The sequence below is a fragment of the Myotis daubentonii genome, chromosome 1, assembly GCF_963259705.1.
Source record: "Myotis daubentonii chromosome 1, mMyoDau2.1, whole genome shotgun sequence".
Lineage (NCBI taxonomy): Eukaryota > Metazoa > Chordata > Mammalia > Chiroptera > Vespertilionidae > Myotis > Myotis daubentonii.
Window position 1 is genome coordinate 7870661 of NC_081840.1, and position 13203 is coordinate 7883863.

The 13203-nt window shown below is 41.7% G+C and overlaps 1 protein-coding gene and 1 pseudogene across 4 annotated transcripts in view; one reads left to right on the forward strand and one right to left on the reverse strand.

Annotated features, from left to right (window-relative positions):
• UNC79 (unc-79 homolog, NALCN channel complex subunit) overlaps positions 1 to 13203 on the reverse strand; it is a 226932-nt gene that overhangs the window by 196614 nt on the left and 17115 nt on the right. The gene's annotated exons all lie outside the window — the stretch shown is intronic.
• Positions 2407 to 3279, forward strand: LOC132214907 (glucosamine-6-phosphate isomerase 1-like; annotated as a pseudogene).

Genomic DNA, 13203 nt, shown 5'->3' on the forward strand with positions numbered 1-13203 from the left:
ATATTTATTGAGGGTCAACTATGTGCCCAGTACTGGGGTATAACAGTGCATGAGACAGCTATAGCCCCTGATCTCATGATGTTTATGATAAAGTGCCAAAGATGAACAAAATAGACCCCAAAAAAATGTTTTAAAGGTCTATAAAGAGCCATGCATGGAGCTGAAATAGAGAATAAAGGATTTAGGGAATCTCTTCTCTACATATGGTGGTTTGAGAAGGTCTCTCAGAAAATATAATATTTAAGTTAAGGCATAATGAGAAGATGCTAGACATGAAAAAATGGGAGAAAGTTCCTGGGTTAAGACCACAAAGTGAGCACAGTCATCTAAATCATACACACCCGAGCCCAGCCGGCGTGGCACAGTGGTTGAGTGTCGACCTATGAACCAGGAGGTCACGGTTTAATTCCCAGTCAGGACACATGCCGGGGTTGTGGTTTGATCTCCAGTGGGGGGCATGCTGGAGGCAGCTGATCAATGTCTCTCTCTCTTCATTGATGCTTCTATCTCACTCTCATTCTCCCTTCCTCTCTGAAATCAATAAAAATATATATTTTTAAAAAGTCACTTAAATCATACACCACCAAACTACAGTGAAAGGATTGTTTAAAGAGAAGAAGAAAGAAACAATAGGCAAGAAGACACACGGCAACATAATTTTGAAGCCGAAAAGCCAATAGACAAGTAGCAATTGACTTGGTAGACCAGAGAGAGTTGAATCCCAGGCCAACAGCAAGGAAAGCTGGGAACAAACAATGTGCATCTCAGAATTCTCAAAAAGCATTGAATTAATCGGCAGTACCAGATAGCTCTGAATTAAAGGTGTGGAGCAGGAATGGGAGTTTTAAAATAGAAGGAGGGCCCCAAACCGGTTTGGCTCAGTGGATAGAGCATCAGCCTGTGGACTGGAGGGTCCCGGGTTCGATTCTGGTTAAGGGCTCATGCCTGGGCTGCAGGCTCCATCCCCAGTGGCGGGGGGTGGGGCGTGCAGGAAGCAGCCGATCAATGATTCTCTCTCTCATCATTGATGTTCCTATCTCTCTCTCCCTCTCCCTTCTTCTCTGAAATCAATAAAAATACTTTTTAAAAAATAATAATAAAAATAGAAGGAGGGATTGGCCAAAAGCTGTTTAAGAAGCAAAATGATCCCTAAATGATCTCCACTACTTCACATCCCTGAAAGAGCTCCTCTCCCAACTCAGCGGATCTGAAGCCTAAAGAGAATAGACACCAGAGAGTCTCTGGAGTGAAAGAAATCAAAAACAGCTGAAGACCAATGAACCTACCTACACCAATGGGATGTAGTGGGCATGTGGAGTTTGGATACTGAACACAGAGCTGAGCCAACCTCTGCCCACCCCACCCTACCCCTAGCAGACAGACCCTTTCCCCTCAGGCTGGAGATTGGAATCCTCTTTTTCTCTCCTTCCTTCTGTGAACCTAACCAGTCAAAGACGAAAGACCTGAAGACAGTGACATCAGGGGTTTCCCAATAAATGCCCCCAGCGATGTGCTCAGGTCAGCTCCTTAGTCCCAACCCTTAACCATAAAGATAGCAAAGAACAGTAAAGAAAGCCTCTAACATAGAAGACAGACCAGAAGGAACAGAAAATCAGCTTGGAGAAAAGTAATCTATGTAGAAGGAAAAATACTTTACAAAACCTGTTATTAATATCAGAAAGATGAGATACTCTACCCAAGAATGAATGTTGAAGTCCTATTTAAAAAAAAAAAAAAAAAAAAGCTCCCTGATCCCGGCATGCTCTGCAGACTAGGCCAGGCCTTACTGCTGGGCACGAAGATAGTGGCACCTGGTGTGGAGCCACAGATCTTGGTACAATACTTGGTGTCCCAAAAGGATCAGGGCAACCACCGTTCTCCTGGCTAGTGGGTGCACCGGTGGCGCAGGCTTGTCACACAACCACTGCGACCTTGCACATTCACCTCGACCACCCACACACTGTTGCTTAGCTCTGGGAGCAGGGCACATGAGCAAGGTGGTCCTTGAGGCCTCAGATGAGATACCCCCCACGCCCCTCCCACGCCCCTGCAAAGGAGCTGGCTGAGACACTGCAAAAGGAGCAGCGAGAGAATGTCACCACTTGCATTGCACTCCGTCCCTACCCCAAGGGAGAAGTGCATCCGTATTTGAAGAAGTTCCAATTGTTCAAGTGACTGATGTTATGAATTGCTTTGATATATTTGAGTATCAGCTGGATCCAGAAACTGCATGCTGTCCAACCCTCAGCATCATGTACTCCTTTCAGTGGCAACTTCCTCTTCCCTTTAAATTATGACAGTTTCTTGAGAGTCAAACACATGTTCACATTAAAGTTGTCATTAGAAAAAAAGAAGAAGAAGAAAAGTGCAGCTGCCGCAGCCACTACGGGAGGCATCTGTGACAAGATGGAGCTCACCATCCTGGACCATTATTCTCAGCCAGTGACTGGGCCCCAAATACATCTGGAATGTCATCATCTAGTTCAACCCAGGACCAGACAAGTACCGCACCCTGGAGCTCCCCACTGGGAGCACCCCACTTGGCCACTATAAGAAGCTAACTGAATATTACAAGAATGGAGAGCTATCCTTCAAATAAGCGAAGACCTTCAACATGGATGAGGATGTGGGTCTTCCTCAAGACCACCCAGAGAGTTGCCACTCCTTGATGTGGGACAACTTCTTCAAGCACACTGACATCTACCCAGAAAACACCCACATGCTGGATGGGAATGCGGCTGACCTGCAGGCTCAGAGGGACGCCTTTGAAGAGAAGATCAAGGCTGCAGGAGGGACCGAGCTCTTTGTTGGAGGCATCGGCCCTGACAGATACATTGTTTTTAATGAGCCGGTTTCCAGGCTGGTGTCCAGGGCCCGTGTGAAGACGCTAGCCATGGACATCACCCTGGGCAAAGCTAGATTCTTCTATGGAGATCTCACCAAGGTGCCCACCATAACTCTGATGGAGGGCATGGGCACTCACATGGATGCTACAGAGGTGACGATCCTCAGCACAGGTGCTCACAGGGCATTTGCTCTGTACAGAGCCATAGAGGAGGGAGTGAACCACAGGTGCACCGTGTCTGCCTTCCCACAGCATCTCCGCACCGTGTTTGTGTATGATGAGGATGCCACCCTGGAGCTTAAAGGGAAGACTGGTCAAGTATCTCAAAGGTTTAATTCTTGTTCATAACAAGTTGGTGGACTCCTTGTACAGTATCAACGGGAAAAAAACAAAAACAGAAACGGCAGTCTTCTAAGAGACCACACTGTGACTAGCCTGTGCTACTCCTAGAGTCAAGTACCTCATTGGGACAGGCAGGTCTTTCGGGAAATTGTCTTTTTAGAAGGATAGAGCTGCAGTTATTTAAAAAAAAAAAAAGGGAGGGGGGAATTCTATTTCTTTAATCCTGTATGATTACCCCAGATAAATAGGTGAACTTACTGTTCTCAGCTGTGGAGCGTGGAGCCTAGTCGTGGAGTTTAGCTACAGGAGAAATGACTTCTTTGTAACTTACTCTTACTCAGGAAGAAAAAAAAGTCACTCCATAAATTTGGCGTCTGCTCCACACAGATTAAGGGTTTTCAGATTTCTGTTCTGCCTGTGACAATGTTCACATGTGCCAACACACTCCTGTCAGGAATTTCTATCCTTATGCGCGGATTCTCAGTTCGGGGGCATAGGGGTTTGCTGTACCGGACAAAACCTCTTTAGAGGGGCTTGAGACCCCCTGAGCAAACCTGCCCCTTATTTGAAAATCACTGTTCCAGACTAAGGAACAAACTCTCAATGTCTAAAACCAGCAAAACGAGGCAGCGTCTCTGGTCAATAACAAGTGCCATGGAAAGAAAACTGCCTTTTCTCTTCTCTCTCTCTCCCTCTTCCCTCTCCCTCTCCCTCTCCCTCTCCCTCTCCCTCTCCCTCTCCCTCTCCCTCTCCCTCTCCCTCTCCCTCTCCCTCTCCCTCTCCCAGTTGACTTTTCCATAAACTCTGAGGACTCCTAGGGGGAGGAGGGCTTGGGAGCATAGGCTTAAAGAGAAGGCTTTGCTGATAAACTCAGAACCTCAAGGGGCCCGGCAACATGAAACTCCTCTCCCGCAGGGACCCTCCAGCACTGGGAGGAAGGCAGAAGCCCTCTGTCCACCAGAGTCCTGTGCTTTTGTTCCAAGGCCTCACTGGGACTCCCTCTTTTTACATACTCGTTAACAAGCAGAAGGCCCACTGGGGCAACAGACACGGCATAATTTCAACGTGGTGTTCAGCCAAGGTGATGGGGGCTGAGGCAAGCAGCTCAATTATGAGTTGTCACAATACATAAGGTGAGTGCTCAGACAGCATACAAATGCTTCTAAAGTTGCCTTTCCCCACCTAAAATACCCTGCCCTTCTATCCCTCTCAGGTTTATGTGGCGTGCTCTGATGTTTCCAGAACATCAGGAAATAGGACTCTTTTGTCCCTTTACTCTTCACAAGGTGAGTCTATTCTCTACCTTCCTTGTACTCTTCTAAGCCTCCTCCTCCCTGTCTTTGTGCCTGTTTCAAGCTACTGCTGCCTCTGTTTCTGGGGAAGATCTTTCAGAGCCAAGCTCGGCCTCTAAAGTGCCGTGTTTGGTACCAGCATTTTGTCTGTAGCTTTTATACATGATTGTGCTGCTATTCTGTTTTAAGCTAATAGATCAATGGGCTTGTTTAAAATATAATATTTTCTATTAAATTCAATAGTGTAAAAAAAATGCAAAACAAACAAATAACGGAATCCTTGAAAATTAGAAATATGATCCTAGAGCCTGACCAGTGTGGTTCAGCAGTTGAGCATCAACCAATGAACCAGGAGGTCATGGTTCAATTCCCAGTCAGGGCACATGCCTGGGTTGTGGGCTAGATCCCCAGTGGGGGGCATGCAAGAGACAGCCAATCTATGATTCTCTCTCATCATTGATGTTTCTATCTCTTTCTCCTGCTCCCTTCCTCTCTGAAATCAATTAGAAATATATTTTTAATATATAAATACATGATCCTAGAAATAAATAATCAATAGAAGGGTTAGAAGATACAGTTAAGAAAATTCCCCACCCCACCCCCAAAGTATAGCAAAAACAAACAAAAGACAAAATAAGAGAGAAATGATCAATCCAGGAGGTCCAATATCAGAATAAAAGGAGTTCCAGAAAAAGGCAATAGAGGACCCAAAAGAGCTAAAATCATTAACAAAACTGTTAAGAAAATTTTAGAATCCAAGTAGATTGAAAAAGTCTACCATAAGGAATAAAAGTTGACACATAACAAGGCACATCATTGTAAAATGTCAGAAACTCAGGACTTGGGGCTTCTCAAAGCAACCCTGGAGCAAGAGAGCAATGAAGCAACGCCTTAAAAACCAGGGGAAAAATTACTCTCAAAGGAGAAATCCTTATTAGGCGAGCTGTATATAAAAATTAAAGACATGCTTAGACTTTCATGGTTTCAAAAACTTTATTTCCCATGCATCCTTTCTCCTAGGAAAGACCCAGCTGTGCATCAGGCATAGGAGGCAATCAGTCAAGACCACAGCGCCACGGTCCAAGAGAGACTGTTGAAAGCTGCCGTCACCAAGGGCCCCACATCCAATATGCTGGGTTTTTAACCCGACACAGAATGCCTGGGTGAGTGTGCCCCCATCTTTATTTGTCCGTAAGCCAAAGAAGTTCCTACTCCCCTTCACAGTCTCCCGCAACACCTAAGGATGCTCAAAGAATTCTTCTTTGACCTACTTCTAAGACCTAGGGGTAGGTCATATTAAGCTTAAGCAGAAAACACAGAGTAACCCATCCTCAACCATATTTTTGCCAGAGGTACAGTACTTGATTCACACTTCCACATCCACCAAAAGCCCCAACTATGGTCAACCTTGCTTTTCTTGGACTCACTCCTGGCCTTGATCCATGACAACCCCAGAAGGGGCTCTCAAGGATACTGAATTCAAACTGTGTCTCAGAGACTCCATTTAGCTCATCGTCATGATATGAAGAGAGAATAAATTACGGATACAGTTTCAAAAATAATCCTAAATGCACACGCAGGTACCCACCACCAGATAAAAAGGTGTTTACTGTATCTTATCTGTATCTAGCTCTGCTTCCATCCCCTCACTCATCATAGAGGTAAATATTCTTTCTGTGTAAGCATTCTTTTGCTTTTCTTTAGAGTTTCATCCCCTCAGCATGTATATAAACCGGTAGTGAATATAAACAATGTAGTATTTCATTTCAAAAAACTGAAGAGCACCCAGCCAGTGTTTCTCAGTGGTTAAGCATCGACCTATAACCCAGTAGGTCACAGTTCGATTCCTGGTCAGGGCACATACCCAAGTTGCGGGCTTGGTCCCCAGTAGGGGGCATGCAGAAGACAGCGGATCAATGATTCTCTCTCATTATTAATGTTTTTATCTCTCTTTCCCTCTCCCTTCCTCTCTCTGAAGTCAATAAATTTAAAAAAGAACTGAAGAGCAAGCCCAAACTCAGTGGTGTAAGGAAAACACAATATTGCCATTGATTTCAAGGTTCCCTTATTTACAAATTTTGGTCATCTCCTCTTAGTGGCAACAGAAAAAAAGGAAAGGACTAAAAGGGCTGCCCTGACTGCATCTTAATACAGACACAAAGAGTGGGTGAACAGTCACAGGCCTGGCTCTAAAGGCTGCACCCATTTGTTCAACAAATTAATCTTAACTACCAGAGACAGGGGTTTTTAAAGAGTCTAGTTAAATATGCTAAAACAGGAGGGATCTGGGAAGAGGGCAATGGCAGCAGCAAAGTGTATTTTTTTAAATATATTTTTATTGATTCCAGAGAGGAAAGGAGAAGGAGGAAAAGATAGAAACATCAATGATGAGAGAGAATCATTGTTTGGCTGCCTCCTGCAGGCCCCACACTGGGGATCGAGCCTGCAACCCGGGCACGCACCCTGAATGGGAACTGAGTCATGACCTCCTGGTTCACAGATTGACACTCAACCACTGAGCCACACCAGCCAGGCAGCAGCATAGTTTTTAAATCAACCCAAGCCCCTCGACTAAAAACAGACAGAACAATGAGGATGGCAACCCAAAGCAAATATCTGCAACAAAATTAGGTGACATAGTAGCACCGTGCACCAATTATCAGAGGATGGGACACACTTCTGACAGCTACACATCCACGTGCTATCAGCACCCATGCAGGAAGACACAAAAGGAAGGCCGTTGGGCCTGATGGTCCTCTGGGCAGGAGCATTCTCAATTCATCCACAGGTGCTCACAGGGAATGTTGGTGACCCAACCTGAAATAGAAGCCAAGGCAGGGAGGGGCTTCTTCAGGTGCGAAGATCTCTAATGAGGGAGCAAGGGCTCAACTCTAAACTCTAACAAACCAGGATAAAGCCCCATGCTCAGAAGTAACTGCTGTGAGTAGAATCCCCACTGAACAGTGTAAGGATATTAGATGCAGAGGAGAAAGTCCAGATAAGAGACAACCAAAGAAAACAGGTCTCAGAAAGAACAAGAGCATATTTTTATCACTTCGTAAAACAAGGAAATAGAAGAGGAGCCCTAACGTTATCCTGACCTAACACTCCCTCCTAAAATTACAGAGAACTTATTTTGCTTTAAAAAATGAGCAACAGAAAATCCCATACGGATTTATCTTAAGAGAAAGAAAATAAGAAGCAGAAACATGTGCACTAAACAGACAAAAACTGTAACCTCAGATTTCAAAACAAAGCTAAAAGAAATTAAGACAATGATTGAAACTGCTATTAAGCACACTGAATTAGGTGACTAGAGAAGAGAGAATCTGAAAAGGAAAGTGAAAGAACTCTGGAGATAATTAGAAATAAAATATTTTTAAATATTTTAAAAAATATTTTTAAAATGAAGACAACCAGTAGAAACAGGAATAAATAGAAACATGGATAATGCTTAAGTAAAATAAAACATGGAAAGGAGGAATTCTTAAAAATTAAAAAGAAATAAAGAGGCTTCTGGTTATGATAAACTAAATCTCTACCAACAACCCCTCCTCCTGTCACGGAAAATAACTACAAAGCTTGGACACGAGGGAAAAGCAGCAGCCTGAGAGCACAGGGGAATGGACAGAAGCAGACAGGGTTCCAGCTGCCGAGGAGGGGAGCAGGCTCATGGCACTTAGCCTGGGGCTAAGTGCAGTCCCAGCAGCAGGCACAGAGGTGAGGACAAACAGAAAGAGCCACACCTTTCTGACCTGGGGAACCAGGAAAGGAAAGCTGGCAAACATGAATGTGAAAGCAAGTAGGGGAATCCCACACGGGAAAGGGGACCTGCGGACTCTGAGTACCTACCTCCCTGACGGATCCCTAGAACCACACAGATACAAAACAGACTCCAAGCAACCCAGCTAAAGGCAAAAGATCTGAACTGAGTAAGAAGTTGCTGCATAAGCAACAGAGTTTACAGTGCAAGCCCAGGCAAGAAAATGACCTAGTAAAATAAAGGAAACACTATTCATCAGTGGGAAATAATAGAATCCAAAGTCTCTACAACTTAACCTTTATAATGTCCAGGATACAATCCAAAGTTATCCAAGATACAAAGAACCAAGAAAATGAAACACATTCTCAGAAGAAAAGAAAATCAGTCTAGTTCCATCGTGAAGTAAAACAGATGTTAGAACTAACAGAAAGGTATATACAACTAGTATACCTATCCTCAGTGAAGTAAAACAAAATATGCTTTCAATGCATGAGGCTCATAAGAGAAATAAGAAGTCCCAACAGAAAAATAAAAATGATTTTTAAAAAAGAACAGGATGAAAATTCTAGAACTAAAAAAATATAAATTTCTGAATTAAAACAATTCACTGGATGGACTTAGTCAAATGGACATGACAGAGGAAAGATTACATGAACTTGAAAATAGATCAATAGAGGAATTCAAGGTTGAAGAACACACATACACAAAAAAAGATTGGGAAAGAAAATGAACAGAGCCTCAGAGACCTGTTACATAACATCAAACAGTAAAATTAAGGATGTGTAAATAGAATACCGAAAGGAGAGGACAAAAAGAATGGAGCAGAAAAAAAATGTGAAGAAATAATAGCCAATAATATCCCAAATTTGACTTTTTTAAAACAGAAATTTTCACACACAAAATAAGCAAAGCAAACACGACAGAATAAACATCTAGCAACCTATGCCAAAAGAAGCCAGAGATAAACAGTATATCTTGAAAGCAGCATCAAGAGAAAAATATATACAGTAGGTCCTCAGGTTACATGGGAGATCCGTTCCTACGACATGACTTAACGCAATTTTCGCCGTAAGTCAGAACCCACCTACATAAGCACCTATGTCACTCACATGGAGCACATACACAGCAGTAATGAAGTGAAACAGTAAAAAATATTTAAAAGAAAGATAACAATTCCTGACCTTTACTTGTGGTAAATAAATAATAAAAAACATAAAGCACCTATGTACATACGTCGAAATGCCGGAACTTTTTTTTTAATAAATAAACTAGAGGCCCAGTGCACGGATTTGTGCACCGGTGGGGTCTCTCAGCCTGGCCTGCAGGGATCAGGCTGAAACAAGCTCTCCGACATCCCTCGAGGGGTCTCGGATTGTGAGAGGGCGGATCTTGGGTGACACACCCCGGAATAGGACTCATCACCCAAGAACCGCAGCTGCTAAGTCACAGTAGCTCAGCAGCTCCTGTGTTGAGCGTCTGGCCCCTGGTGGTCAGTGCACATCATAGCTACCAGTTGGCCAGTTGGACAGTCGCTTAGGCTTTTATATACATAGATGGGAGATGGAGACATAACCACGAAACGATGTACGTCGAGTCCCACGTAACCCAAGGACTGTCTGTATATTACATACATATTATGGACGTAGTACAATTGATGGCTGAATTCCCCTCTGAAACCATTAAGGCCAGATAGAAAGTACTGAAAAGAGAAAAAAGCTGTCAAAGCAGAATTATACATTTAGAAAAAATATCCTTCAAGAATAAAAGCAAGTCCTAACCGGTTTGGCTCAGTGGATAGAGCATCGGCCTGTGGACTTAAGGGTCCCAGGTTCAATTCTGGTCAAGGGCATGTACCCTGGTTGCAGGCACATCCCTAGTAGGGGGTGTGCAGGAGGCAGCTGATCGATGTTTCTTCTCATCGATGTTTCTAACTCTCTATCCCTCACCTTTCCTCTCTGTAAAAAATCAATAAAATATATTTTTTTAAAAAGAATAAAAGCAAAATAAAGGCATTTTCAGATGAAGAAATTTGGTTATAAGCAGAGCTGCACTGTAAAAAAAGATTTTTTAAAGTTTTGGGGCTGAAGAAAAATGTTACCAGATGGAAACATAGCTCCTCGGAAAAGAATGAAGAGAAGCAGAAATGACAGATCTCCTTGTAAATACAAAAGACTACATATATTTTGTTTGTTTGTTCATTTTGTTTGTTGTTTTGTTTTTGTGTTTTTGTTAATCCTCACCTGAGGATATTTTTCCATTGATTTTTAGAGAGAGTGGAAGGGAGGGGGAGAAACAACAATTGGTTGCTTCCTGAGCCTGTAACCAAGGTAGGTGCCCTTGACAGGAATCAAACCCAACCCAGGACCCTTCAGTCCACAGGCTGACACTCTATCCACTGAGCCAAACTGGCTAAGACAATGATGTATTTTGTTTTTCCTCTTAATTTCTTTATTAACCATATAACTTTAAAATTAAAATCATAGCATAGTCTAGTCTAGTGGGTTATATAACATGTATTACATATAACAACTACAAAAGGAAGAGGGATACAGGCCTATAAGACTGCAAGATTTCTATATTGTAAATAAGAGTAGTACATAATTAATTACATGTTAACTATGAAAAATTAAGAATGTACATTATAATTGCTAGGACAACCTTTACTTAAAAATGTAAAAGATAATGCCTAAGAAGCCAAAAAGAAATTTTTAAAGGTTTAAAGGAAATAAATGCAAAATACAGGTTGGGGCAAAAGTAGGTTTACAGTTGTTCATATGGAAAATCCTATATAATAAAAGGCTAATAAGCAAATTGTCCCCTCGACCAGGAGTTTGATTGGGAGTTCGACCCGGAGTTCAACCGGGTTGGGGCCGGCTGGCCAACTGCCCGCAGCCCCTGCCCCCAACCTGTCCCACCTCCAATTGGCCCCCCCAACCCCAATTGGGGGCGGGGCCAGCCTGCCAACCACCAGCGGTCCCTCCCCCAGCCGGCTGGACCCCACCTGTGCACGAATTCATGCACTGGGCCTCTAGTAATAATAAAATAATAAATTCTGTGTTTTGTGTACTCACAACTATAAACTTACTTTTGTCCTACCCTACATATGCCACTCAAACAGTAAGCTGAAGTACTATTATTAATATCAGATAAGTAGATTTCAAAACAATACATATTAACAAGGATAAAGAAGATACCCCATAATGAAAAAATAGATGCTGCAACTAGAAAACATAACAATCATAATGAGTATGAACCCAATAATGGAGCTTCAAAACACATGAAGCAAAAATTGACAGATTTAAAGGCAAAAAACAGACAATTTTGTAATCATAGCTAAAGACTGCAATATGCTTTGATCAACAATCGATAGGAAAACTAGACAACACCAGCAAGGATGTAAAAAATTTGAACACATCACCCAAAAAATGCAGAATATATATTCTTTTTCAAGTGCACATGGATGTTTACCAGTACAAACCATGTTTTGGGCCATAAAACAAGTTTCAATTCATGCAAAAAAAATTGAAATCTTTTGTTTTCTGACAAAAATTGAATTTTTAGAAATCAAAAACAATACATAAGAATGATGAAAATCCCAAATATTTGGAAATTAAAATACACATTTCTAAAGAGACTTTGGGTCAAAGAAAAAAAATACAGAATAAATTACAAAAAAATTGTGAGCTAAGCAATAATGAAAATACAACCTATCCAAATTTGTGGAATGCAGCTAAAGTAGGGCTTACAAGGATATTTATGGCTTTAAGTACCTACATTAGAAATGCAGAAAGGTCTCAAATCAATAAAATAAGCTTTCACTCTAAGAAACTGTAATTAAATACAAACCAAATTGAAAGAAGGAAATAGTACAGATAAGTGCAGAAATCAATAAAATAGAAAACTGAAAAATAATTTTAAAAAATAATCAAAACCAAATGCTGGTCCTTTGAGAAGATAAAGAAAAATTGATAAATCTCTAAACAAGTCAAGAAAAAAGAGAAACATAAATTGCCCATATCAGAAATTAAAACACATAGCAACAGTTTCTACATATGCAGAAAGAATAATAGGGGATTATTACAAACAACTTTATATCAATAAAGGGACAACTAGACAAATTTGTCAAATGTATAAAATGAGCAAATTCCTTGAAAGACACAGATAACAAAGTTGACAAAGAAGAAATTAAAACAACAACAAAAACAACTTGAACAGGTCTGTTTCAACTAAATTGAATTTAAAATTTAAAACCTTCCCCTGCCCTGCAGACACACACACACATACACACACACAACAACAACAACAACAACAACAACAATAACCTTCAGATCCCAATGGCTTCAGTAGTATAAATTTTATCAAAAATTTAAGGAAAATTGAATATCCATTCTATACAAACTCTTCCAGAAAATATAAAAAGAGGAACACTTCCAAACTCATTTTATGAGACCAATTTTACTCCAATTCCAAAACCAAACAAAGATATCACAAGAAAACTATATTGATCATGAACATAGATACAAAAATTCTTAACAAAACATAAGCAAAAATGGAGTACAACAATATTTTTAAAGAATATATATTATGACCAAAATTGGTTTATTTCAGGCAGGAATGCAAGGTTGATTTAATATTGTGAAAGGCTCAAAGCTTTCTACACAAGCCAAGGATGTGCACGCCACTACTTTCATTTACATTGTTCTGTAGGTCCTAGCCAGTACAGCAGGCAATAAATAGAATTAAAAAGACTGGAAAGGTAGATATAAAACTTTATTCACAGACTAGAGGCCTGGTGCATGAAAATTCATGCACTGCGGGGGGGGGGGGTGTCCCTCAGCCTGGCCTGCCCCCTCTCACAGTCCAGGAGCCCTCAGGGGATGTCCTACTGACGGCTTAGGCCCATTCCCCACAGGGAGTGGGCCGAAGCCGCAGTCTGGCCTCCCTCTGTGGGAGGCGGCTGG